A 26,564-nucleotide genomic window follows, 5' to 3' on the forward strand; every position below is an offset into this window, starting at 1 on the left:
TCAGAGAGGGAAAAAAAGGTCTCTTTTCACGTGTTGAGACGAGCGGGTAACCGAGCCAGGCGCTCATCCATGAGCGTTATTTCACATTGCACCACACGTCATCAAGAAGACTGAGTCAAGAGACCGGGTTATGTTTTTTTTCCAGCCAGGATCCCGCAGTTTTAAGCAGAATGAGCGGGGCTGCCTGTATAACAAGCGAAAGCCTCCGGTGGGAGGATGCCATAAATCCAACCCCTTCCTAAACTCACCGGTTTTTTAATTGGAAAGAGGTGAAAAGCCGCACACGCGGGTATGAAAGGGCCAGGGGACGGTGGGGAGAAGGGCAGCTGACGGACCCCGTGGGTAAGAAACTGCTTGGGAAGATGCTATGGGGTGGGTGGCGGTAAAAATCTGGGGGCAAAAAGGGCTGCGGGGAGCACGAACACTTCTACTTTTGTGACAGCCTGAAAAACATCCTTACTGAGCCCCAGCTTTGTACGGGACATGAACCACAGAAACTTATTTATCCTGGCAAACAGCAGTTTACTAACGCAGGGAGATAGTGCACGGGTGAGCAGCTCAGACGCCTCTCCCTCACTTGCTGTTTTCCACCCAAAATCCCCAAAATGTTCCCTGGGAACGAGTACCCCGGGGTATTCCTTAAGGCACGGGGCAGCATCCCGCAGCCCAGGCTCCGGTGGCTCCTTTCCCATCCCAGCCGCTCCCGCACGGAGCCGTTTGCTCCTGGACAGCTTACAAAACCGCAAGGGTTTTTTAGAAGTTTGTCTCAGCTGGGGGCAAAAGTTTTCCAAAAGAGAAGAAGGAAAGAAAAATGGGAAGGAAAAAAAAAAAAAAAAGAAGAAAAACAAACACTATCTTCTAAATATTTCAGGCTTCAGAAACCCGTTTCCTGGCCAGCGTGAGGAAGTGCCAGAGCCTGGGTGGATGAAGGTCACCGGACGGCTGGGATGCGGGAGGCAGCAACCCCCCCGCTGCCAGCCTGGCCGGTGCCCGCCGGGGAGCTGGAGCCCGGACAAGCCCTGCCTTGTTGTGCCAGCTCCCAGGAAGGGGGAAACCATCCGCAGAAGCGAAACGGAGCCTTGTTATTCAGCCACAAAGAAGAGGGCAGGGAAGCTGATGGAGGAACGGCTGCGATATTCCTTCCCTGCCCCGTGATGTTCACCACGCATTCAACAGAGCTCAAATCTCGCCTGTTCCCTATTTTCCCTTGTATTTTAGCACACAATGCTCTAGCATTGGGTATCTTCACACTTAATATAATTATGAGAGCTGCCAAAGCGACTCTTTTTGCCAGAGGTTGGTAGTGAACCCACCCGGAGCTGGAAACCCCCCCGGGAGGCGCAGGCTGAGCCCGCAGGGGATGCTCGCTGCTCGCCGCGGCCTCACCCGTGTTCACCCAAGCAATATTTTGGCACATTCAGCTTTTTGGTCACTTGCTTAAAGGACTCAGCATTTCCACAAGGACTGAGTCTTCCGTGCATCTGCTCTCTTCTGATGTACGGAGCTTCTTTGGGGAATGGGGTCAGATTTTGGGGGGAGGAGAGCTGCAGCAGCCGCTGCGCTCCTCTGGATTAAAAACAAATGCTTTTCTGGCCATGCAACCGCCTGCGCAGCTATCTGCAGAGCAACTGGGGATGGGCAAGAGGGGCTGCTGGTGGCAGACCCCCACCTTGGGCATGGCGCCGTGTCCCTGGGCTGTTTCCATCCCTCTCTGGTCCCCCCCGGGGTCCGTCGGGGCACGGGCGCAGCGCGGGGTCCTCACCTGCCCTGCTCTGCTCCGGGGGCTGGTGGGGCGCCTCCTGACACCCAGGGACGGCCGCGGGGCTCAGGGAACCGTGGGCGCTCCTCGACCCTGGAAGAAAGGGAAACCCTTTGGTTACAGCCGCCCCGCTGTCGCCTGCCCCAAACCACCCCCCCCCCAGGCACGAAGCCTGAAACCTCAGCTTTACCAAAAACGCTCGAGAAATGCTGGGTGCCAACACGCACTGGGGCGCAGCCGCCCGTGCCAGCGCAGCTGCCGGCAGCTAATTCCTAATGATATTAGGATTAGCTCCAGCCCCCCCTGCACCGGCTCTCCTCGCCAGCCCCCAGCCCCACATGGCGAAACTGCTGCTTATCCCAGCTGCCAGCAGGGATTTCATAGCCGGGGCTGAGCAATCCCTCCTTCACCGGTGGGGATATCGAGCCCCGAAGCACCCGGTGCGGAGGCTCAGGGTGCCGGCAGCTGGCACGGGGGTGGCCCCAGCCTGCCTGCAGCCACGGGACCCGCCAGCACCATGGCCAAACTCCCGGTGCTGCCGGCAGGGATGGGCCAGGATGTGGCCCCCATGAGTCTGGAGCCCCCCCAGGGCCAGCGTGCCTCGGGGCGGGCACGCAGAGATGGTCCTGCACACGGACAGAGAGACCATTATTCCCTGGTGAATTTATAGCAGCTATTGTACAGGCGGAGAGCAGGGATGCTTGGAGCAGAAGGCAACCAGGGCTGGGCTGTCCGAAGGGATGGCCATGGCTGCAAAGGGACCCTCGCCCCTGCGTCGCCAATGGCTCAGGCTTTGGCGACAGCCCCAGCACCCCAACAATCCCGGGAAACGGCCTTTTAGGTCCTTCCCCGTACCAAAACCAAACAGCATTAACTCTGTGACAGTGATGCCCGGCACTGGCACGCCCCTGTCCCCACTGCGCACGTCCCCAGGCTGGCCCCAGCAGCGCCACGGGGCTTTTTTGGCTGGAGCCCGGCTATTCTCCACCCTTCAGCAACAGGAGGTGGGTGAGGATTTTTCCATAAGGCTCGACAGCTTGTTTGAGGGATTCGCACAGCAGATTGACGGCGGAAGAAACCACCGCTCCGAGAGGGGAAAATCCGGGTCCGCATGCCGGTGGAAGGAGGGGGGTCGTGGTGGGCACTCGGACAGGGAGAGCAGCACGGTGCAGCTTGCAGGCACAGCTCCCATCCTGGCATTAAGCAGGAGCGGGCGCTTCCTCGGCCGTGTTTTTAAGCCAGCATGGAGCAACAAGTTGGAAAGGCTCATCTTTGGTGCAGCCAGGTGGCCGTCACCCTGCCCTGCTCGAGGCTGACCAGGTTTCCTCCTCAAGCAGGGTCCCTGTCGCGCTCGCCATAGCGGGACCCCAATCTGGGCTGGGGTCTGAAGGGTTTAGCCCGATTTCTCCGCTCTCCGCGACTCAAGCAACATCTCGGCTGCCCCAGCGCTGCCCCAGCACAGCCTCCCCTCGGGCAGTTTCGCTGCCCGGGCTTTTCCCAGCGATGCTGGAGGCTCCGCAGAGCGACTCGGCGCGAGCTGCAGCGAGGGGGCTTTGCCAACAGCTCTGCCATGAACAAAGGAGCGCGGGATTTCTGGGAGCTGAGCTTGGCGCCCGTCCCCTCCCAGCCCGGGAACGATGGGATTCACAGATTTGTGGGGGACTCTAGCAGCTGGCTCCGGCACGTAGATTTTTTGCCTGCTGCCAGATTTGGGTAATTACACACTGACTTGGGAGATAGGAATCCAGGATTCGACTCCTTCGAGCTCTCTGCTAGCCGGGTAATGAATTGAACTATTCATCATTTGATAAAATTTCCATGAAAAGAAGAAGAAGGGGGAGCGACCCTGCGTTGCACTTGCAGGGTATGAATTACAGCGCCCAGCGAGCCTGCTGGCCACAGACGGGCAATGTTAAAGCGCCAGATTAATGCTGCACTGAATCACAATTAAAACTCATTAAAAAGCCGCAGGCCAGACAAGTTGCCTTTGATGAGAGTATACTTCTTGAAATGGGGAGCTTCCATTTTTAGACTCAAAGCGGCCCGTTATGCTTGTTCCCAACCCCCAGAAACCCCACCGAAGCTAAAGATTAGTGATCGTCCCCGCTGTCGGAGACAAGGGGGCCTGTTGTGTACTTTATTCACAATTCGGTGCTGACTGCCTCGTTCCATCCCGGCCCAGCTAGCGAGCAATGGGACCTCGTTACCCCCTTCCAGTTGCGGCACCATGCGCCATTACATGGTCCTCACCCATCACGTGCTGCAAAGCAGCTCCTCCAGAAGAGCCACCATCCCTCCATCCCTACCTCGCCCCCCCCCTCGGAATTCCATTCTGCACAATTACTTATTTATAAGCAACGTCTGCCTGGGCAGCCCAAAGGAGCGAGGCTTTTCCAACTGCCATATCACTGAAGCCCAACTCAGAATCTACGGTAGCTTTGATTTTAAGGCGGCAAGAGGCGGAGGAAGCCCCGCTTCTCCCAGGCCCTCCGTGGATTGTTTCTGCCTTTTACCGCCGCCTCCGTGCCCCTCTCCCGCTGGGAAGAGTGTCTGCCCTTTGTCACAGCGCTGTGCCAGCGGCTGGCGGTGACACTCGGTCCTGCGTGGGGACGTGGTGCAGGGACCTGGCTGGGTTCAGGGTTACGGGGGCCCCATGGAGCCGAACCCCATGAGCAAAAACCCCATGCAATGATAAATCCCGTTTGTCTATTTGCTAGACACCTAATCCCTTAACGTGAGTTGTACTAACGTTATTTGGGGCCGTTTCTCAAGCGTCAGCGCACACACACAGCACTTGATCAAATTCCTTTTTAGCAAACCACCTCGAGAAGACTTCACCAGTTATTCCTCCAGAAACAAAGTCAAGCTGTGCCGTCCAAAGCCTAATTCCCGCAAAGCTATTTTCCCTGATAACATGGTCCAGTGCCTTCAGTCAAGCTTCTTATTGATTGAACCACTATGAGCTTTTCCATGGGATCAGCCCCAGACACTCTGTATCTGCCCTTAGCAACAAGGCAGGGGACACTGCGACTTGCCACCAGGAACGTCATGGCATTGTCACTGTAACCTCCCAATCAAGGGCCTCTGCGGTAATTACTATTTACCCGTGTTGGGACATCATTTATTTACTGCATTTGATCATGACGGGCCGTACTTGCTGTTTCCTCTCTGGGTTTTGGTTTTGGCTTCCTCTGCTCGCTGAACAATGAGGATAAGCCGTTATTTAGGCAGCGTGGCTCGGTGACTAATGCCAATTAATAGATAATAAAGCCAGAGAAGACCATAGGATAATTCAGGCTAACGCACATCGCGGGACCTCCCAGATAGCATCCTCTTTTAAACTGCGTCTTTTAGAAAAACCTCCAGTCATTTTAAAACTACATTCCCCAAATTAACAGGCCCCCAGGCCCCCACTAACTTGCCTTCATGGTTAATTATATTTAGGGCTTTGGAAACAGCCTCTGGCGATGGGTGGGAGCTGGCAGTGCTGTTGTCATACCCAGGGACTTCTGCCATGCCTCTGCCCGCCAAAATTCCCTCCAGCACAACCCCTGCTCGGAGGGTCAATGTGTCTCGCCCCTCCCTGACCGCGGGATTCCCACTTGGATACCCCCAAAGATCCCGTTACCCTTTTGATGGCAAATGAATTAGGAGAGCCCAGCCATGGGCTCCTTCCTCCCGCTTTTGTTCTCCATCCCGTGACTCACATCCCCTCTCCCCCGAGCCCCGCGCCGCCCGCCCGCCCGCCACCAGCCCGGCTTCGCGCTCTCCCCACTCGCTGGTATAAAGCGGAAAGTCATCCGGGGTGAGGAATTACTCAACCAGCCCTTCGAAACCACAGCCGTCAAACAATTCCCTGTTTGCCATGAGACCCAGGCCTGTCTGCACTGTTTGCCTATTGCTTTAGCTTCGTCACGCGGGTCCCTTTCTTCACGCGCAATGCGTTTGGGCTGGTTTTCTGTTGGCAAGCAACCCCAAGCCCCAGACCCTCGCAGGACCAGCTGGTCTACAGCCGGGATGAAGCTGCCCCTGATGCCTACAGCACCTTCTCAGCTGAAGGCCACCACCTCGGTGGCTCTTACTGCAGAGCCTGGAGAAAGCCCTGGCCAGGCAGAGCTGGTGTGGCGCGGCGTGGCCACGTCATGCCATGCCATGGTGCCAGGGAGGTGTCACAGAGTTTGGGCAGATCCCCAAGCGGGGGTTCTTTTTGCCTTTCAATTGCTTCTTCTCCATCCTATTTATAACCTGCTTAATCTCTCCCCGGTAGCAAACTCCCCCAAAAGAGCGAGGTCTGGGGATGCGCTGCGGCTGCTTGAACGTCTTCCTGTGGGAGGGAAGCGGGTGGCTTGGGACGCGGATGAAATCAGCTTGTTTCACACACTGACAGCAGATATTTCTGCCCCCTCTTTGCCTTCCCACAGTCTCCCCCACACCCCGAGAAAAGCTTTTTGTGCCTCCCCATGCCTCCGGCTCGTGCTAGGACAGCTCTGCCTGGCGTTAGGCACCCAGACCCGATTTTCAAATCAATTTTCCTCTAAGGATGAGTCGCTGGGGGAGATTTGCAAAATTTGTAAAATCCTACCCATGGCTCCCGTTTCCAGCACCGCCCGGGACGCGGCCCCAGCGTGGGAGGAGTTGTTGCAGGAACGCTGTAAATGCCTGTCCCTGGCAGCACTGGAAGCTGTGGGCTTTTACTGGTTTTAGTTAGACACCATTACTGGGTTTAGTTAGACACCTGCAGCTGGGCAGGAGGCAAAGACCCCACAAGTCCTCCAGGACTCTCCCCTTCATCTGCAGGAACACACGCACAATTCTTGGTCCCCAAACCCCCCCACTTCCCCCAGCCTTTGGTCACCGGACCCTTCCCCGAGTCCCCGCCTCGCACTGACTCCTGGCAGCCAAAAACGCACAGAAAAAGCATCTCCTCTCCCACGGGTGCTCGTGCCACGTTCTTTTCCCCCCACCACACCAGCCTGGGCCGTGCGTGCCAGCCTCGCGCCCAGGGGAAGGACCGGTGAGCGACGGACACCTTCGCCACCCCACTGCTGGGGTCCCTGCCCCAACCTGACTGGAAAGACGCCGGCGCCCACGCTGTGGCAGGTCAGGAGCCTGCTTTTGGGTTTTCTTTAACTTGCGTCAGGACAGTCCATATTGCAGGAAATAAAATCTACGGGGTGCATTAGAGCTTTACAACGCTTCAGCAAAAGCATACGTTGTGCACATGACACAGTTTTTCCCAGTTTGCACCTCCATTCCCAAAAAATTAACAGCGGAGTCCTTCCTTGCCCTACCGAAGGTGCTTTCCTTACAGCCCCGCGGCCTTTTCTCAATGTAGCTCTGAATAAATCTGTTTGCACTCAGAAAAACAAAATTGTTAATGAACACTACAAATTAGTCAGCCTGGCTTAAAACTGTGACACTTCACGCCGGCGAGTTTGCAGTTCTTTTAACCCAATTGACCGCACAGGTCCGTCGATCAGTCCCCCTCACAGCACCCAGAAGAGCTGGAAACACACTTTTTCTTGAACACAGACGCTGGTGGGTTTGTGGAGCTGGCAGGGGCTGCGGGGTGGCACAACGCAGCACGAGGAGTGCGGGAATACCCGAACACTGGTGACCGCCCAGCAAAAGCCAAGCAGGCAAAATGCGAGTTATTTGCCGAGGACAAAGACGGAGGGGAGGGATTCCTCCCCAGCAGCCTCTTCACTGGGGAGCCTGGGCACACACCAGCATCTTCAGGCTCATCGGACGTCCCCAGCACACTCGTGCCAACACGTGTGCCCCCGCCGCCTGTCCCCTCCCGCTGGGGAGGCCAGCGACATTTGGGGTGAAAGACAGCAAACAGAGCACAGCTAATGCTGCCGTCGCCGGACGCGTCCCGCCTCGACGCTCGGAAAAGGACCACGGCAGCTTCAGTCCCATTTGCTCCCACTCTGCGTGCACCCAGTCAGTTCATTCGGTGCCGTGCCCAATGCCCCAGCAAGTCTGCGCTACGGCCCCGTGAGCAGTGCCACAGCCCACATCAGCGGTGTGGCACCAAACACCCCCTCAGTCCCATTCCCGGGGTGGCATTCACAGCCCACGGAGACCCTCCCAGCTATGGCCAGACCCTGCCCGCCAGGCAGCCCTTTGCACAGGGGGCTTCCCGAGGCAAGGGGGGCTGTTGTTTCCCCTCGGAGTATATGAACCATTAGACTCATCTGCACAACCACATGCTTGTGTCAGGGCCTCAGAGCAAGTGGGAGGGCTTGGGTCAAGCAGGTCTAGCTTGGACTGCTCCGTTCCCCAAGTCCCACGGCTCCCGCAGTCCGGAGGTGGCCCCTTTCCTCCGGACACTGCTGTATCACCCACTAATTCAGCAGGATGCTGCGTGCTTCAGCCCACCCCGCTGGCACATTCACCCTGGCATGACCCTGACCCACTGCGGGATGGGGCAAGCGGGAGGCGATGAACTCGGCTCCCCGGCACGAGGGATCAAGGGGATGGGGAGAAATGGGAAACAGCCCTCGGAGAGCAAAACCTTCCCCTCCGCAGCACTGGCAGCAATCTGGGAGAGCCAAGCTCTAAAGCTGATCCAATAACCAGAGGGTTATTGGGCAGATTTGGGGGACCGAAGTGGCCCTGCACAGCCTCCCACGCCGTCGTCAAGCCCCTTCCACCCCGCAGCCCCCCCGTCCCGCTCCTTAATCCCCCCTAGCCCCATTCCCGAGGTCTCCCCCCGCTCCCAGACAAGCCGGCAGCCACCTGTAGAGGTCTGGGCAGCATCTGCCGAGCGGCCGCGGAAAGCGGCTTATAGCGGGGTCCGCCCGCGGGGGATGTTCATCCCCCCCCGGCCCTCCCGGCCGCCTGCTCCAAGGGTTAAAAATGCAGCACGGCTGCGAGCTGGAGGGGCCGAGCGAGCGGGAGACGCGAAGAAATAGGGGAAAAAAATTACAATAAAATGGAAAAAAAAAAAAAAAAGAAATAAAAAGCAGCGACCAAAAGGGGGGGAAGGCGGCCGGGCCCCGCTCCGCAGCCCCCAGCGCGGCACCTTGCGGGCAAGCGGGGCGGGGGTGGCACGTCGCGGGGCCGGCACAGCATCCGAGCCGGGGAAAGGCAGGTCCTTACCTTGGTGACAGTCATGCGGGAAGTCGCGGAGGGGAGAGGGAGCTCCGCGGACGGCCGGGAAAGGGGCGGAGGGGGGGGAGGAGATGCGCGGAGAGGGGAGAGAAAAGGCGGGGGGGGGGAATAAAAAATAAAGAAGAAGAAGAAGAAGGAGGCCGGGCGGGGTGGGAGGGGCGGGGTGGGGGACGACACACAGGCTGCTGCTGCGGAGGAGCCGGCGGCAGCAGAGCGGGGAGCCCGCAGCCCTCCGCCGCCCGCCCGGGCGAGCAGCCGAAGCGGTCGGTCCTCGGCGCGGCGGCGGCGGTGATGTCACCCCGCGCCGCCGTGACGGAGCAACCGCCTCCCGCGGGGGGGGGGGGGGGGGGGGGGGGGTGGATGTGATGTGTTGTGGGACGAGGTGGGGGGGGGGGGGCCGGGGCAGGCAGGGGCAGGCAGGGAGGCCGGCCAAGGAGCGGCAGCCGGGGGCGGGGAGGGGGGAGCGGGACGCGGGTGCCGCTGGGCTCCGGGGAGAAAAGGCTGGTTTTTAACTCTTTGCCCACCCGAGTTCCCCTTCCCCGGGGGACAGGAGCTGGGCAGGCACCTGCTGTCCTTTCCCCCCCCCCCCCCCCCCCCTCCGCCCCCGCAGTGATGCGCAAGGGGATGGTGGTCGCCCAGGGGAGGCCTCCCTGCGCTCAGGCAGTCGCCCGCGTCCAGTGGTGACCAGTAAGACCAGTGCGTGCGCACTGGGAGAGCAATAGCTCCCCTCCCTCCGAAGCCATAAAAATTAAATGCGGGTTGGCGGGCGCTGCGCGGGCGACAGGCTGCGTCGCCGCCAGATTCTGCAGGGCGATTGCGACCACGTCGCGTATTTTATCGTGGGCTTTCCGCAGCGGGGGCCAGGGATGTGCTGCAGGGCTCCCACCTTGCTGCCTGGGCTCTCCCGCTGGGCATCCGGGTAGGGTCCTACAGCATCCATAAGCATCCAGCCACGTGCTTGTTTCCCTTCATATAGAAGGTGGTATTTATTTTTTTTTCCCCCTATTAGAAACAGTGACAAGTGACAACACCAGAGACTACTGCTTTGTCCCAGAGCTGTCATTCCCATTTTCTAGGCGAATAAAGGATGGCCCAGACTGGAGGTGGCACCCAGATGCACGGGGTTACTTAGGGCTCCGGTGTCCCGCCGTGCGGCTGGGTGCCCCGGTACCTTCACAAACTGGGGCCCAAACAGAGGTCACTGACGCAGGAATAAAATCTGTGTAATTTTATCCCACTTCCTCTTCTCACCACTGAGCAAACCACCCTGCTGGCGGGACCGACACAAAATAAATTCAGGGGTGCAGGGTACCCGGAGGCACTGAAGCATCCCTGCTGGCTGTGGCCTGCGTCACCTGCCCTTGCACCCTTGCACCACGAAACACAGGCATTTTCTCACATTTTTAAAGTTCCCTGTCATTGTAGATGAGAGAAGCAATACTTAGAAAACGCAGCATTTTAGCTTATTTTCTCCTGGTTACATGGGAGTGAAACCAGCAGGATACAGCCCAGATGCAGAATTATCCAACCATTAGATTAGATGTTGCACCAACTTATTTTATTGTTGCTGAGCTAAAACTACTTGAGGCCAATACCAAATGCGTTTCCAATTCCCCTTAAAGAAAAGCACTCTGCCAATAAACAAAGGATTTCCTTTTTATAAGGAGATTATTCAGCCAAGAGTCTGATGAAAGATTACCGAGTTTTATTCTAGTGTCAAGCCTTCCCATAACATATTAGTGGATCTGATAACAAGTGAATACCGAGAGTTGTAAAAAAAGTCTGTCCTCTGATATTCTTCTAAAAATCAACTCTGTTTTTAACGATAAACCATGTGCCACGGGCTGGACTGGAAACTGTAAGGAAGGTTAATGCAATTAATGTAGAGCTAATGACATTAGCCAGCAGAAGAAGCCACCTCTAATTCCCGAACCACCCAGCAATGACCTCTTCCTGACAAAACCACCATTTTTCGCGGGAGCTGGTAACCGAAGCGGGAGGCTCCATGAGGACGGAGATGATGCTTAAAACTAAACAGCGCTTGGGAGGTGACCGAGACAGGGGACAGCGAGGCCCAGATAAGGCAACAGGGAGAAAATAGGCCCTTGCAAAGCCTTAGAGGAGCCGCCGTGCCCCGGCCGCCGCCACTCGTGCCGTGGAAGCAGCAGTGCCCGGGACCCGCTGCGCCTCCTGTGCTTCTCTGGAGCCACTGGGATTAATTAGCACCAATTAGCTGATTGAAACAACTGGCTTGGAGTGGGGAACTGGGACAGCCAGTGAAGGTAGGGGGAGAAGGGAAAGGCTGCTGGGATGGCATGCGTTGCTGGGTGGCTCCTGGGGGCCTGATCCTGCTGACGGAGGGAGGCTGCCGCCACATGGTCGTGGTAAATCCCAGCATCCCCCACACCCCACAGGCTGCTGCTGCTGCTGGGGGGGAGCCCAGAAATGTTGGAAAAGGGTTGGGACCCTCTTCGGGGCAGTGTGTAGAGGGTGGGGGGAGCCGGTGCCAGCCCCGCCAGGCAAGCCCTTGCCAGGGGAAAGCCCTTGATGGGGTGTGAAGGTGGGATTTTGCAGTGAAGGGGACGCCACAGCAGCCCTGACCCTGCCAAGCGCGGGGCAAATCACTGCCCCGAGCCCCTGCGCTGCGGCTGCCCCCCAGCAACGCCACAGCGGAGGGCACGCGGTGCAGCGTGTCGGCACGAGTCCCAGCAGAAAATGGCACTAATGGGTGCGCGGAGCTCCGCTGACAGCTGGCGGGGGTGAACGGGGCCTCAGCTCTGCCCCATGGCCAGGAAAATAGCACGGGCTCCTCGTTTCACCAGGGTAGCACAGCAACTCCAACCCCAAACCATCCGGCTTTTGGCAGGCTGGAAAGGATTTTATTATATTTTGGATCAAAATAAAGCCAGTGATAGATTGCAGGGGCTTTGTTACTGGGGTTTTGCTTTGAAGGTTTCTTGGGACCCCATTCAAGCCCCAGACTGGACTTGCCCTCCTGGGGGGCTGAGAAGGGGGGTGTGCCGGGGCTGTGCAGACCTGCACTGACAGCACCCGCTCTCCTCTCCAGGGAAGCATAGAATGGTTTGGGTTGGAAGGGACCTTAAAAATCACCTAGTTCCACATCCAGTTCCAACCCCCCTGCCATGGGCAGGGACACCTCCCACTAGACCAGGTCCAAAGGGAGATGCTCAGCACCGGCAAAGAGTTAAAAATCTCCTGCTGGCAGGATCAGTCCTGGTCTGGTCCGGCTGGAGTGGCCAGCAGAGGAAATCGGCATCAGGGCTGTGTGGGGAGATCGCTCGGTCCCCGTGCTACGCGCACGGCTCGTGGGAACGTGTCTCCTGTGGCCCAGGAGGAATCCCAAGGGGATCCCAACAGGAATACTCCCGCCGGGCTGGATCAGGCCGCGCAGCCCCAGCCCGGCGCAGACGTGGCTGCTGCAAAGAGCTGCCGAGCAGAGCCCTTTGCGGGATGGGAGCCGGAATCTCCCACCCGCAGCGTGTCCGTGGGTGATGCTGAGGGTGCCATGGGGCCTCGCCGAGCCCGGCGGCCATGGCGGGCGCGGAGCCGTGTGGGTGCCAGGGGCAGGGGCGAGCCGCGGCGGTGGGGGTGGCTTGGGCTCCCTCTCCCGGCTCTACTGAGATAAAATTAGTGCATATATATATATATATATATGCGCAGACGGGAAGGAAGATTGCAGGCCTGTGAATACATGCCGTCTGCAAAGGATGCTGTGGGGACAGGATGGAGGGACGCCGGGGACACTGAGGGGGGAGATGTGGCAGTGCACATCCCTTGGGGCAAGCAAAAATCCACAGCCGTTGCTGCAGCAGAGCAAACCCAGGCACAGGGATTTTCAGGGGCCTGAGCCGGGCTAATGAACACAAGCCCTCCCGAAACCAGGCTGGGGGGGGGCCCTGCGCCCCCCCCACCTCCCGCCTCGCAGCATGTGGAGCCCACGCGCGGAGCACAGCGGCGTTTCCGTCCTTCCTGCCATGCGGCTCATCCCACCCCTCTATTTATCCGCGTGTTTAATTTACTGGCGCTGCTGAGCAGGAGGAAGGAGATGCCGCCTCGGTGGATGCAAGCAATTAAAGCAAGTCGTTGGGAAAATTGGAGCCTGCCTGTCTGGCTGCGCAGCGAGGCAGGGGCTGCAGGAAGAGCGTGGCTCGTAGCGCCTGTGTCCAGGAGACTGGGGACATGTGGCGAGGCAGACAAATGTCCGTCTTCAGTGCAATACATCACCTTGCTCAAGGAAAGCTCCTGAGAGAAATATTGCCAAACCCATCCCGAATCGTAAGTCTGGAGAGAATTCATCACCCCATTACTCACTACTTGGCTTGCCTGAGCCGGGCTCGGCACTGGGGCAAGCTCCGAGGTTGACCTGGTTACACCACGGATGAGTTTAGCCCTTCATTTGATGAAAGTCTTGGAAAGACACATCTCTATTGCACCAGGCTGTGCTTGTGGACATCTGAGAATAATAACGAAGCCGTGCTGTAACACATAATTACTGTGTCACCAGAGAGCCCTGATTATGAGATGATCCATGAATGGAGCTGGCCACGTCTCTTGCTGCAAGCCCATGATGGCTTTGCTCTGGGGATGCAGGTCAGGCCCCACATCTCCCGCACGAGGTGTCTGCCTGGCCAGCTGGGAGACAGGAGCGCTCGGTGCTCGGGGCTGGCTGGGCTCGGTAACACCGGGGTGCCGGAGGGACTGACCGTAGCCGATGCTGCCGTCGGACGTGGTGGTCCCCGTGCTGGCATTGGAGGCGGTGATCTCGATGCTGCCATGAGCATGAGGTGCCCAGAAGCAGGTGGAACAAGTCTTCACGTCTTCCAGGTCCATGCTCCTACTCAGCAACGCCAGTCCCACTGAAAGGAAAGGTGTGTGGTCCCCCTTTAGCAAATACTTGGTTCTTAAGGAAAGGTCTGCAGGTTCTTCGCCTCATCAAAAATGAGTTACAGTTCTCAGAGACACTCCCGCCGCTGGACTGGTGGAGTAGGCGGCCAAAGCTGAACGCGTTGTTTGCGCTGGCTAAAATTACATTGAAATAAATATAGCATCGATACTACATACAGTCTGTGCATGGCAAATTGTCCTGGATTATCCCCAGAGTTACTGCAGCTGTGAATTATACGGAGGTTAATGTTTGGATTTCATACCAGATAATTTATAGAGAAGTCCAGGGACGGGCTTTCATCTGCTTTGATGAAAGTTCATCTGGAATAACAATACTTGGTAGAACCTGGCACTTGGACCGCGCTGAAAACCCAAGCCCTTCTACTTGAAAGCAAGATGTTTCCATTTAAAAACTCTGTTAGCAAGAACAAACATCTCTCTATTACTGACTCTCCTTGCTCTTCCCCTCCACTGCAGTCATCTGGTTCAGATTAGTCCTGGATAAGGTCCCATTCTGCTCAGTGAACTAGGAGGAGAACTTGGAGCTATTTCTACTCATTTCAAGTATGAATTGAATGTGGTGCGCAAATGAAAATGCAATGAGCTCCAACATCTGAAGGGAATCAAAGAGAAATGGCAGCTCCTCCCAGTGGAAAATCACTTCTAAAGGCACAGGAGATGGAGGGTGGGAGCTGAGTGTCCCCAGTCCCCGGACAACCACCAGGACCAGTAGCAATGACTCCTGGCAAGGGTGAAGCTGTGATTGAAGTTCAGGTTTGGGGGAGAAGCCCGGCTCGGTTCAGCCAGGCCAGTGCTGGGCTCTGGGGCTCCTCCGGCTGCAGTGGAGGGTCCCGAGCCGCTCTCCTGGCACCCATCATCTTCTCACCCTGGTGGGAAACTGACGTTTTCTCCAGCAAGGATGAGGCAGAACCTTCCTTGCTCACCTCCCCAGAGAGGGTGCTGGCAGCCTCTCCCAGCTGGCTGGGAGGAGAGCCCTCTTCTCATGAGTGGGAAAAGCTATTCCCAAGAAACGCCAAGCAAGAGGGAGCCTCTCAACACCAGCGAGTCAAATCCAGCCCTTTCTTGTGGCTTGTTGTTTACATAGCGCCTGTTTATAGCCAGCTCTTGCCATAGCTGCTAATTTGATAGCATGTGACGGGTCGGAAACGCTTTGCAGAAGATGACAGAGAGGAAAACAGCCGGCGCGTCAGAGGCTGGAGCAAAGCGAGAGATGGGGCGAAGAGCTGTCTGGATTTTGGGTTGATGTGTTTTGGGGAGGTGAAGAGATAAATCGTAGAATCGTAGAATGGTTCGCTTTAGAAGGGATCTTCAAGATTGTCTAGTTCCACCCCCCTGCCCTGGGCAGGGACACCTCCCACCAGCCCAGGTTGCTCCAGGCCCCGTCCAACCTGGCCTTGAACCCCTCCAGGGATGGGGCAGCCACAGCTTCTCTGGGCAAATATAACAATATATAAATATAACGGTGTGTGTGTGTATATCCCCTCGGGGTGCTCAGAGCTTGACCCTGCCTGGTGCGCTCCTTCCGTAGGCGCAGGTTGGTGGCTGCCAGATGTGAAGCGCCCGCGCAGCGACGCCGTCCCCCGCAGCAGGACTGGCCGCGGCGAGGGGCGAGCTGCCTGCAGCCAGGCACCACTGCGGGGAAAGGACAGTCACGTCCCGCAAGGAAGGACCTCGCGTCCCCCGGCCACAGGAGAGCGATCCAACGCCTGCCTGAGCGCCCGACGGCAGCAGAAGTAGGGATGTGCTGGAAGTTAACCACGCGTCTGCGTGTCCTCCCTCGGGGCTGCTGTCGGGAGATGGGTCTGAAACAGCCTGAGTTCATTGCAAAATGGCCAAGGCGTGAGTTACCTGCAGAGCAGTTGCTGCTCTTTTATTTTTTCACTTCATCCAAAGAAAACTGAGGTTCTTCAGGTGCTGAGACGGCGTTTGCAGCCTGTGAAGCCCTCTGAACTCGTCTTCGCCCGGCGCCAGCTGGCACAGACAACTTGTCCCTCGGCAGGGACGTTGCACCAACATCTTGGGAGACAGATTTAGCCAGAAACTCAGAGCTGATCTCCACCTTTGAACCTGTTTTGCCCTGTCCCCGGTGTTGCCGGTGGGCTGCCCATCCCCACCTGCCTTCCCCCGGCTCAGCAGAGCCGCCCGCCTGCAGCAGCGCCTGTCACCGAGCTGGTGGCTCCTGCGGTGGCTCGTCACCGTGCCCCACGCTGAGCGTGCGTGTGGTTTGGGGCATTCCTTCCCCTGCATCTCAGCACACCAGTAACAGCTGGCTCTGGGCTAACTGGGGTGGAAAACCCTGAGGTCAGCGAGTTTTTCCAGGGCTTTTCAGGAGGCGGAGGGGCTCTCGCTGCTAAACCAGGGGCTTGGGCTGGGGGCGCAAGAGACTTCAAAATTATCTTTAAAAAGAAGCCCTTTGAAAGCGTTTGCTACCTTTTGATGGGCTGGGCACGTTGTGGGTTTGGTGGCTCGTGTCCCAGCAAGGGTATTTCCAGTGGTCTCTTGGACGCGCAGCTCAAGGAGAGATTTTGCAGCTCCTCCCGTGCAGCATCGCTCCCCGCGTCCACAGCTCTGGCCATGGAGACGTCGGCTTCCCCTTGAGCTGCCCACCTGGGCCCCGCGCTGGGGACATTTTCTGACCCTTTGAAAGGGTCTCACCCTCTTTCTAAGACTCTTTTCTGTCTCAGCCTCCCTAACCCAACGCGTGCCACAAGGAGCTCTGAAATCAGACGGCTCATTCATGTGCCTGCGAACGGCTGCTGGCTCCCGAGCGAGGGTGAAATGCTGCTGCCCAAAGGGGATGTGAAGCCTCCATCCTCTTCGTGAGACACAGCAATGTCCTTCTCCCTCTTCTCCTTTTTACAGAGATGCTCCTGGTGCTCCTGGTCTCTGGCCGGCACGGCTGGGCTCCGCAGGAGCACATGGATTTGCGCTGGCAGGCACTGAAGGATCGGCACGGATTGGAAGCAGCACTGTGAGACGAGTTTTTGGCTTCTCAGTTTGCTGTCAGCTCCGCTCCCTGGCTAGATTTTTGGTAAAAGGCCTGTCCTGTGCCTCGTGCAAACCAGGACCTAGCCCTCCTTTCCGAAAATACTTCCCAGCTTTCTTACTTTCTGCCCATATAGAGTTTCTTGGTGAAAAAACAGAGGGCTGAGCATCAGATGGTGCAGAAGAGAAGCCAGGGTCTCCTGGGGCTCTTCCACCACTCTCTGCCGGACATAGACAAACCTGCAGGGTCCCAGAGGCGGCTCTGACCCTAAACCCAGGCAGGAGAGATTTAAATGAGCAGTGAGTGGGAAAACCCAAGGCAATTACAGAAATCCTGTGGAAACCAGCTTTTCCCCCAGCCTGACCTCTTTGCACAGCTGGCTCTGGCTCCATCACCGTCTGCCAAAGCCAACGCGCTCCCACCATGCTCCCCCCCGCCCTCCAGCTCCCACCTGAGCTGTGGCTCCCACCACGGGCTGTGTGTTATGGTAACCCCCTGCGTTTCTCTTGCAAAGCTCCTCTCTGATTCTGGCACCAATGGCTGAAGCATGAGAGACCAGAGGGACAATATCAGGTTAAAACCTGAGGTCCCTCAGCCAATTCCTTCAGGGAACGCTCCCAGCCCAGCAGCGCTTGGGTACCACGGGTCCCACGGGCTGTGGGTGCATCTCAAGAGGTTCCCAGGGTCTTGCCTCCTGTAGAGAGAGGTGCTGGGTGGACATGGGGAAGAGCAGCGGGAACGGCGGGGGGGTGCAGGGCACGGGCTCTGGGTGGAGATCCAAGCTGAGCCCCTGGGAGCGTACGGGGAGCTCCTTTTCTAAGCCGCATCAGCCTGGGTTTTCCTGGCTGAACCTCCGCTGCTCAGACAGGCGAATGTCTCGGATTTGTCTCCATTTCTCTTTAAATGGAGACCAGATTTAAGGCTGCGCTGAGCCGCATCTCCTGCCAGGTACATTGAATTTGGAAACCCGGAGGATACAGTGGCAGATGGGAAAGTGGTCGGACTTGGGAGCTCTCCTTGCCGCACGGAGGGCATGGAAACGGGACTCCATTTTAGGCAGAGCATCCTGGCAAGAGTCCTGAGCTATGGGAAGCCAGCCCAGGCAATTTAAGAAGGGTTTTCCATAGCTCGTGTCTGTTGTTTGGTGAATGTGTTTGACAGTTGCCTCCAACATGCATTTTAAAGGGAAACCTTAAACGCCTGGCCCACTTGCTCTTTTTCCCCTTGCAGCGTGAGCACCCCCAGGTCTCCCTGGGCTCAGGGGCAGTGGGGGAGAAGTTGACACCGTCGGGGTGGGCAGAGCGACCGGGTCCCCTCATTCGATCCCGCTGTCTCCCGGGGGCATCCTGCCAAAGATCCCCATGATGATCACATCACCTGAAATGGGATCCGCTCCCCAGCTGGAATACCCCACACAGTGCTGGGGAAAGGGGCCGATGAAGAGGCAGATGATGGGAGCCCACCAAAGCCCCCTCGCTCCCCCCAGTACCCCCAACCTCTGCACCCCCCTGCCCCCAGCTGCAATTCCCACCCGTGTTTGCCAGGATGAGCTGGAGAAGGGAAGTGCTGAGAAATGAGCCCCGACTCAAGCACGTCTCCAAGCGGCTTTTGTGTGTTGTCTTCCTACAGCCCTTCATTTTTGGTGTTGAGCCTGGGCACAGCAATGCATTTTTGGGGTCTGAGCCAGGGGCACTGCAGCATTTTTAGGGGGCTGAAGCTGGGGCACCACAGCCTTTTTTTTTGGGGGGGGGAGGGGGGCTGAGCCAGGGGCACTGCAGCATTTTGGGGGGCTAACCCAGAGATGCACCCCAGCATTTTGCGGGAGCTGAGGCAGGGTGAACTGCAGCATTTTGCGGGGCTGAAACCAGGATTCACCCCAGAATTTTGGGGGGCTGAGCCCAGAGCATACTGCAGCATTTTGGGGGGGCTAAGCCTAAGGTGCTCTGCAGCATTTTGGGGGGGGGCTGATGCCAGGATGCACCCCAGCATTTTGAGGTGCTGATCCCAGAGCTCACTGCAGCATTTTAGGAGATTGAGCCCAGGATGCACCCCAGCATTTTGGGGAAGCTGAGTGAGGGTGAGCTGCAGCTTTTTGTGGGGCCGAAACCAGGATTCACCCCAGCATTTGGGGGCGGCTGAGCCCAGAGTGCACTGCAGTATTTGGGGGGGCTGATCCCAGAGCTCACCCCAGCATTTCTGGGGGACTGATGCCAGGGTGAACTGCAGCATTTTGCGGAGCTGAAACCAGGATTCACACCAGAATTTGGGGGGGGGTGGGGGGGCGCTGAGCCCAGGGTGCACTGAGGCATTTGGGAGCACTGATCCCAGAGCTCACTGCAGCATTTTGCGGGTCTGAAACCATGACGCAGCCCAGCATTTTGGGGGGCTGAGCCCAGAGTGCACCGCAGCATTTTGGGGGAGCTGAGCCAGGGGGCACCACAGCAATTTGGAGTGGGGGGGGGGCCGCTGAACCGAGGATGCCCTGCAGCATTTGGGGTCACTGAGGCCAGGATGCACCCCGGCATTTTTGGGGAGACAGCCCAGCATGCACCCCCGCATTCTGGCGGGGGGGCCGGTGCCAGGACGCACGCCAGCATTTTGGGGAAGCGGAGCGAGAGGTGAACCGCAGCATTTTGCAGGGCTGAAACCAGGATTCACCCCAGCATTTATTTTTTTTTTTTTGGTTGGGGGGGGACGCTGAGCCTAGGACGCACCCCAGCATCCGGGGGGCGCTGAGCCCGGAGCGTACCGCATCATCCCGGGGCCGAGCCCGCCGCACCGGCGGCCGCGTTTGCCCTCTAGCGCCGGGCGGCCGCATCCCGCACCGGCCCCGCGGGGGGATGCGCAGCCCCCCAGCCCCACCCCGCGCTGCCCCGGGGGCTTCGCAAAAGCCACCCCGCACAGCCCGGCACCCGCTGCACCGCCCCCCCCGCCTCCCGGGGGTCTCCTCGCCTTACCCCCATCCCAACCAGCTGCCCCAGAGCAGCCCAAATCCCACCCGTGCCAGCCGCCATGGGCACCCATGCTGTCGGGGGGGGGGTGTGGTTGTGTGTGTGGGTGTGTGGGGGGGTGTGTGTGTGTCAACTGCGGTGCCAAAGGCAACAGCACGACTCCGTGCAGGAGCAGGGGTGAGAGAAGGTGCGCGGAGCCACCACAGTTTCCACCAAAGCCGTGAAATAATTATACGTGTTTAGCAAAATGCATAGCGCTCTCCCCCATCACCCCTTATTTTAGCCTTGCAGCATCAAGGCTAACTGTGCGTGTGTTAATCGGATGGGGGGCTCAGCCCCGGCAGGGGACGGGGACCCTGGCAGCGTGCCGGCACGGGCACAGGGCAGTGACAGCATCGAATGGCACAGGACAGCACACGATGCACAGCACACGCCAGACAGGTCCCCGGCAGCGATGCACCGTGATGCCAACCAGAGCTATGTGCCTGGCACGCTGGCTGTAAAGCCATTTACATACCCAGAGCTTTTTACAAATATTTTGGAGCAAAATAAATAACAGCAAACTAAAGCACCGCCTGGGAAAGCCACAAAGCATCGCCAAGGAGCTGGGCCGGCAGCAGCTTCACCAGCTCTGCCAGAGCCCAGCTGTATTTTACAGGCGGTTATCGCTGACCCAGAGACTCGCAGCGATGGAGGCCACCGGGGCGCTCGGTCGTCTGCACCTTCCCGTGCCTCAGTTTACCTGGGCAGAGCAGGGAAGCTGCTGCCTTCCAAGCACTGACTCAGGCGCAGGGTTTCTGCAGTGCTGCAGGCGCCTTGGCCGGGCAACATTTCACACCCCAAAAAATAAAAATTTCGGAGCATCATTGCTAGCAGTCTATGTTTATTCTCTAAATGCTTGTTTAAACACAGGCTTTTTCTGCCCAGGAGGGGCAAGTTTTGGCCCTACTGCCTGCAGCCCCCCAGCCCAGCCAGGGCGCAAGGGAAGGTGACACTCCGTGTGTAACACATGGAGACAGTGCACCAGCTCTGGCCTCTCCTGGCAGTTTTTAAGAGGCTGTTTGACCCTTCTGCGGTGCCAGCAGCGCTTCCGACCCACCCACACGTGCTCCACACATTTCATGCAGCCCTGGGCTTATTTTTGGGCAAAAGTCAGCAGGGTCCTGTTGGAAACGTGGGCTTGGGGCTGGCGATGGAGGGCCCTCTTCCGCGGGGTGACTCACGCTGGAAGCACGGCCCTGCGCAGCGGACCTCTCGGCCAAATAGTGCTGCAAAAATCTCTCTCTGCTGACGCTTCCTACAAGTTTTGTCTCCGATTCTCCTTCCCTACTTATTTTCATCGCCTTCTGCTGTGGTCGCTGGGTGGGGAGAGCCGGTCGGAGAGCTCAGACAGGGAGGTTTTGGTCGGCTTTGCCGAAGCGCAGTGCATGTCACGAGCTCTGGCCATCCCCGTGCTCAGCTCTGGCTGGGCTGGAGCCAGCTGGGTCTGATCCCAGGCCCCAAGTCCTGCCCTCTCCCGGGGGACGCAGCAGACAGGGTCCTCCCCTCTGCCGCCCAGGGCTGCTTTGCCTCCCTCTGTCCCCCGTGTCCCTGTCCCCAGGGCTGCTGGGGGAGCGCCCCAGCACCTTGGTGCTCTGTTCTGGGGCTGTTAGCAGGAGTGTGCTGTCAGCTGTGAGTTCAAGGGCAAATGAGCTTATTAGGCTGCAAGTGCTAATTAGCAGCCTTTGCTTAAAAGGGCTGGAGCTGGACCAAGGGCAGTATTTCATTGGTGGTGTAGGGAGCTGTGGTGTCCTGCAGCTTCCCTGGTGTAGGAGCCTGTCCTGGAGAGACACCAAGGTCTTTCTGCCCAGATTTGCACCCAGAGCAGCGTCTTCCCAGGCTGGATCCACGTGTGAAGGGTGTTGGGAGGCAGCGCCCCTTTGCCTGGCTGTGGATGGTGCATGGTGAACCGCTGCCTGCTCCTGTGAGGCTTGTCCCGTTGGTGGGATGTGCTGCCGTGTGCACGTGAAGAGGTGACCCGAGCAGCTGTGACAGCGAGTGAGAGGCCCTGTGCAGGCAGCCTCCGAGTGCTGGGGGTGAGTACTGGGGTCTGTGGCTGCTTGGGCAGGGGAGGTGACCCTGGGATTTGTCCTGGTTGGTCTGTGGCTGTTAGCAAAGCTCAGCTGTACCTCGAGCAAAGCCTGCTGGACCCTACTGGGTGCTGCAGCACCCACGGGTGCCAGGTGGCTCTGAGCACTTTGCTGTTGGGGCCCTGGAGGTGCAGCTTGGGCCTGGTGTTGGGTCTGCCCAGGGGTTCTGCAGAGGTGGCTTCTCCTCGGAGCAGCGCTTTGTGGTCTTGCGCTCTAAGCGGCGTTGGAGAAGGCTGGGCTGAGCTGTTAGCTCTCGCTCTGGAGGGGGCTGCTTGTGCAGGCACAAAGTTACGGGACTGTGGCCTTGCTCCTCTGTGTCCCATGCAAGTGTGTCCCCGTGCCAGTGAGATGAGCCCTGAGTGTGTCCCCAGGCTCCGCAGGCTCCTCTCTGGCTCCTTGCAGGGGGAAAGGGAGCTCTTGACCCCGCTCTGACGAAGCGTCTGAGCTGCTTGCTGGAAATACCCGTTTCACCTCTCGAATAAGAAAACTCTCTGCAGAGAGAAATGCCTTAGTCTCTACTCTTGGCTCACTCTGAATTAGCATATACCTCTGTTTTCCTGGCTCAAATGCTACCTGTGAGGCAAAAACCCGATGCCACCCTTGCTGGCATTTCTCCCTTGAGGTGCCCGTGACCACAGGGCAGAGCATGGCGCTCCGGTAGGGCTGTGCCACGCTGAGCCCGTGAGCCTGCCCCACCATGGGGCATCATGCGGGGCTGGGGACACTGAGCAACCCCCGGGAGGTGGGACATCCCCCTTTCTTTTGGCTGGGATCGTCTCCGGAGGGCTTTGGGGTGGGAGGAGGGTGCGCGCTACGGCCCAGCTGCTGGTACGGGGTGTCTTCCCACGATTTCCCTTCCTGAGAGCGAGCCGGCGCCATCCCCCCACGGAGGAGCAGGCAGGGGAGAGCTGCCTGCAGGCAGCAGGGGAGCCAGCACGCTCATTTTTTGTGCATTACATGCTTTTCTGTGAATAAACTTGGGAGTCTTAATAGCAATATTGTTTGTGTCCATCTGTGAATGTGCACACATGTAGGAGGAAGAGAGCGGAGGGAGCTGAAATGACAAAATATGGGAATTTGGGGATCTGGGGGCTCCCTAAGTGCTTTGGGACCAGTTGTGGTGATAACTGGGTTGTTGTCCTTGTGGCTGCCGAGGGGGCTGTGTGTCCTGGGGAGCTCGTTAGAGGGCCCTGGCATGGGGATGTGAATCCTCAATCTGAAACCGCTCCGTCCTCTCCAGCGGTGCAACGAATGGGAAGGAGGTGCAGGATGCAGCCTGCCTTCCCTGCACAGAGAGCTCTTGAGGGTGAAAAACAGGCTTTTTAATTCCAGTCCTGTGCCATCCTTTGCAAGGAGGTCAGGAAAAGGCTGGTTCTCTGAAGCGCTGGCTGCTGCCACCTTCGCACATCGTTCCCCTGGCCCTGACCCAGGAGAGCTCTACAAGGGAAACAAAACCACCCCAAGCATGAGAAAACACCGCTGCCAGGCTACGGCTGGTTCACTTGTGGCGTTGGGGAATCCAGAGCAGCCCCCCAAATGGCAGAAATATCTGTAAAATCTCTTTTTGGGGTGTTCTAGCCCTGCTTTATATTTCCTCTGCCCAGCCCAGTGGCAGATGGGGGGGGATCTGGCTGCAGAACAGCTTGGTTAACCATAGGGCTGGATCAAAGGCGTTCACGTTTGGTCCAGGCCCATTTAACACTTCGGAAGGTGATGAAAAGGGGCTGTGTGCATGTGTGTGAAGTGAAAAAACACTGTAAAAGATTCCTCTCCTATAAATCCCCACAGCTGAAACAGGGGCCTGGGACAGGCTGCCAAGTGTTGCAGAGGAGAAACCAATCTGCCTGCTCTGGTTTGATTTTTCTAACAGACCTGGGCAAGCACAGCAGCAGGACAATAATTTAGAGCTCCCCTAAATGGTTTTCAGGTGTGAGTAGGTAGCATAACATGGGCTATAACACTAAACGAAAGGAATGGCTTTGCTTCCATAAATGTATTAACAATACATCATACTTAAGAGTAATAGAGACTTGGCTACATAAATTTTTTCTCTTGCGTGATAGGATAGTATGGAAAAAAAAGGTGAAGTATTAATTTTACAGTCGAGAGGTCCTATGGTGATGGTTATAGCAGCGTTTCTGGACTGGAGAGATCCAGACTGAGTTGGGATCTGGGCTGCTTGGGCATCAGCAGCATGTGACGGATGCGGGTCGCGCTGTTGGAGCATGGTGCGGGTGCTGCTGGGCTGCCCTGTGCCGGGGTCACCGCGGAGTGGGGCGAAACATCGCTGCAGCACAGTGAGACCTCGGGCACCCTCCGTCCCCAAGGTCTCGCTGAGACCTTGGAGCTGGTGGGACCCGACTGGTCCCGGTGGAAGGTGGCTGCTGGAGGAAGGGTCCCTGGCTGTAACCCTCCCCAGCCCGCTCCGCAGGACCACACCAAGGGCTGGGCACTGCCTTGGCTCCCTCCACCATGGGGACGGGGGTGGGATTGGGGTGAAGACTGCTCAGCCTTTGGCGCAGGAACCAGCCTTGTTGCCCTTCTAATACAGAGCTGATCTATGAGGATCCGCTCCCTCAGGGTCCCCGGTGACCCACATAAGCAGTGATTTATAAATTCGGGCTATGCTTGTACGTGGGTGTCCCGACTCCCTGCAGTTTCCAGGGAAAAAGCACCTTTAAAGGATTTGGCAAGTCTCTCCTTGCTTCTAGAGTCTGGGTGTCTGGAGGTTTCATGACATCATTTGAGGCTTTTTTTTTTTTTCCCCTCCCTTTCCCCAAACAATAAACAAGTCCATTTGCTTCGGGGCTGGCTTCCCTTGCCCTGACCACCTGCACGACTTACTGCATCTAATGAAACACATGTTTTCCCAGCAGTCTGGCCTGGAGGAAAACGTCTGCAAAATGACATATTCTTCTAGTTACAGTTTGCAAAATTGTATTTTTTTTAATTTTTTTTTTCCCCTAAAGTGCTAAATATAGCCTCCTCGAGGCAGGAGTGGGAGCGCTTCTGCTGGCTGGGGGGCAGGGGGGAGCAGAGGAGATGTGCCGCAACGCCGGCGGCAGCTGCGGAGGAGCGGGAGAAAGGAGAACGTCCGCTTTCATACGGGTAGCGCTTGCAGGGCGATGAAAGTTGTCTCTCCCTATTACATGCTTAATTAAAAGGGGGAGACTTGAGAATTCTCATGTTCAGCCGGGCTTGGCATCTGAGCTGGGGGTCTCTCCCACAGACACCCCACCCCCCAACATGTATGCGTCAGCCCATCCCGCTGGAAAAGGCTGGTTTTCAAAGCAAATGGCATGGAAAGAATTAAAACTCTAGGTTTGTAAGATGACTTCAAGCTTTTTTTTTAAAAGCTGTAACAACCAAAAGACGTTGAGAGCTTAAAAAAAATTTTTAAAAATGCATCTTTTTACTAACAAGGAGCTGAAAGAGAAGGGAGAGAAAGTTGGGATGTGCCATAAGCTGTCGGCGTCACCTTGCAGCAGGAGCGCTGACAGAGGTGGCTGTGGGCACTGATGCCTTGGGGTCTGAGGGCTCTGGAAAATGAGATTTGCTGAAGTTGCTGTGAAATCATATAAGGCCCTTTTTGCTCTGCAACCCGAGTCACTTTTCGTATTAGACACCGATGTCAACCCACGTGGGACGAGCGGTGTGTGGCACTCGGCTGTGCCAGACACCGGGCTTTACTCCATCCCAACAGCATCCTGACATCGGAAGAGGTGCCTTTGTACGTGACACTTGACCCCATCGCAAATATGGCATGCAGATGGCGTAGGAAAATCTACTTGTTCACCGAAAGAAAGATCTTAAAACCTGCTTCCTGATAGATTTATTTGGTTTGCGATGGTGCTCACCTTTATTACAGCACTGCATTCAGTATAACTATCTTTTGTGAATGGAATACTTTTGCATTTGTTGCAACTCGGAAAATGCAAAGTATACAGCCTGTTTTCTTTACTTTCATTGCATTCTGATGCATGAATCTCTTTAAGATAGGATTTTATCAGTGATGAAGAGCATCACGGGTGCCTGCGCTGCCTGCCCAGGCTGCTCTGAGACCAGGCTCCCCCGCAGCATCCCTGGGGGCTGGTCGGGGGTGTCCCCAGCTGTGGGACAGGCTGGCGCAGGACCAGCAGCAGCAGGACCCAGCCGCTTCGGGAGGCCCCGGCTGCAGGGAGAGGTTGAGGGTGACACGCAGCACCGTCTGCCAGAGGAGATGCCGGAGTTCGATTTAAAGCAGTTGCCAGGAAGGTGGGCAGCCCTGGGGATTAAATAATCCCTGCTCTGCCCTCCCGAGTGGGTGCCAGCCCGCTGCAGCCGCTGGCACGTCCCTGGCGTGCACTGGCAAGGAGTTTTCTCTGTTCCTAATCTGTCCCAGGCCCTGGGCTGGTTTGGGCTGAGAAACATCTTTTTCCTGTTACAAGCCAGGGCAGGTTTCTTGCTGATGCTGCGCCTTTCCCCGTGAGCTGGCATTTCTGCGACACTGACTCATCTCCGCTTGCTGAAATCCGGTTGCTTTGCCACCCCCCACCTGGCACCGCTCCTGCCCTGCCCTGGGAGCGCCGGCTGGGGACGGTCCTGGGGCTGTCACCCCCAAAACGGGCAGCGGGGGCCCTGCAAGCCACACTAGCCATTGCAGGCAGGGCTTCTGCGCATGCCGCAGCTTGGAAACTAATAATAATGCAACTTGG

The 26,564-nt window shown here is 57.4% G+C and overlaps 1 protein-coding gene across 5 annotated transcripts in view; it reads right to left on the reverse strand.

Moving 5' to 3' along the window:
* Positions 1–8,959, reverse strand: part of CORO2B (coronin 2B) — a 47,473-nt gene extending 38,514 nt beyond the window's left edge. For 3 of the 5 annotated variants that reach the window (XM_054215406.1, XM_054215408.1, XM_054215402.1), the window contains exons 1-2: positions 8,867–8,959; positions 1,763–1,852 (exon numbers count right to left, since the gene is read on the reverse strand). The gene's annotated coding sequence lies outside the window, so the exon portion shown is untranslated. Of the gene's footprint in view, positions 1–1,669; positions 1,734–1,762; positions 1,853–1,949; positions 2,073–8,866 lie in introns of those variants that run through there. The other 2 variants (XM_054215405.1, XM_054215403.1) reach the window with 2 other exon arrangements.
* Between the last annotated feature and the right edge of the window lie 17,605 nt (positions 8,960–26,564).

The sequence above is a fragment of the Rissa tridactyla genome, chromosome 9 (genome assembly GCF_028500815.1).
Source record: "Rissa tridactyla isolate bRisTri1 chromosome 9, bRisTri1.patW.cur.20221130, whole genome shotgun sequence".
Taxonomy (NCBI): Eukaryota; Metazoa; Chordata; class Aves; order Charadriiformes; family Laridae; genus Rissa; species Rissa tridactyla.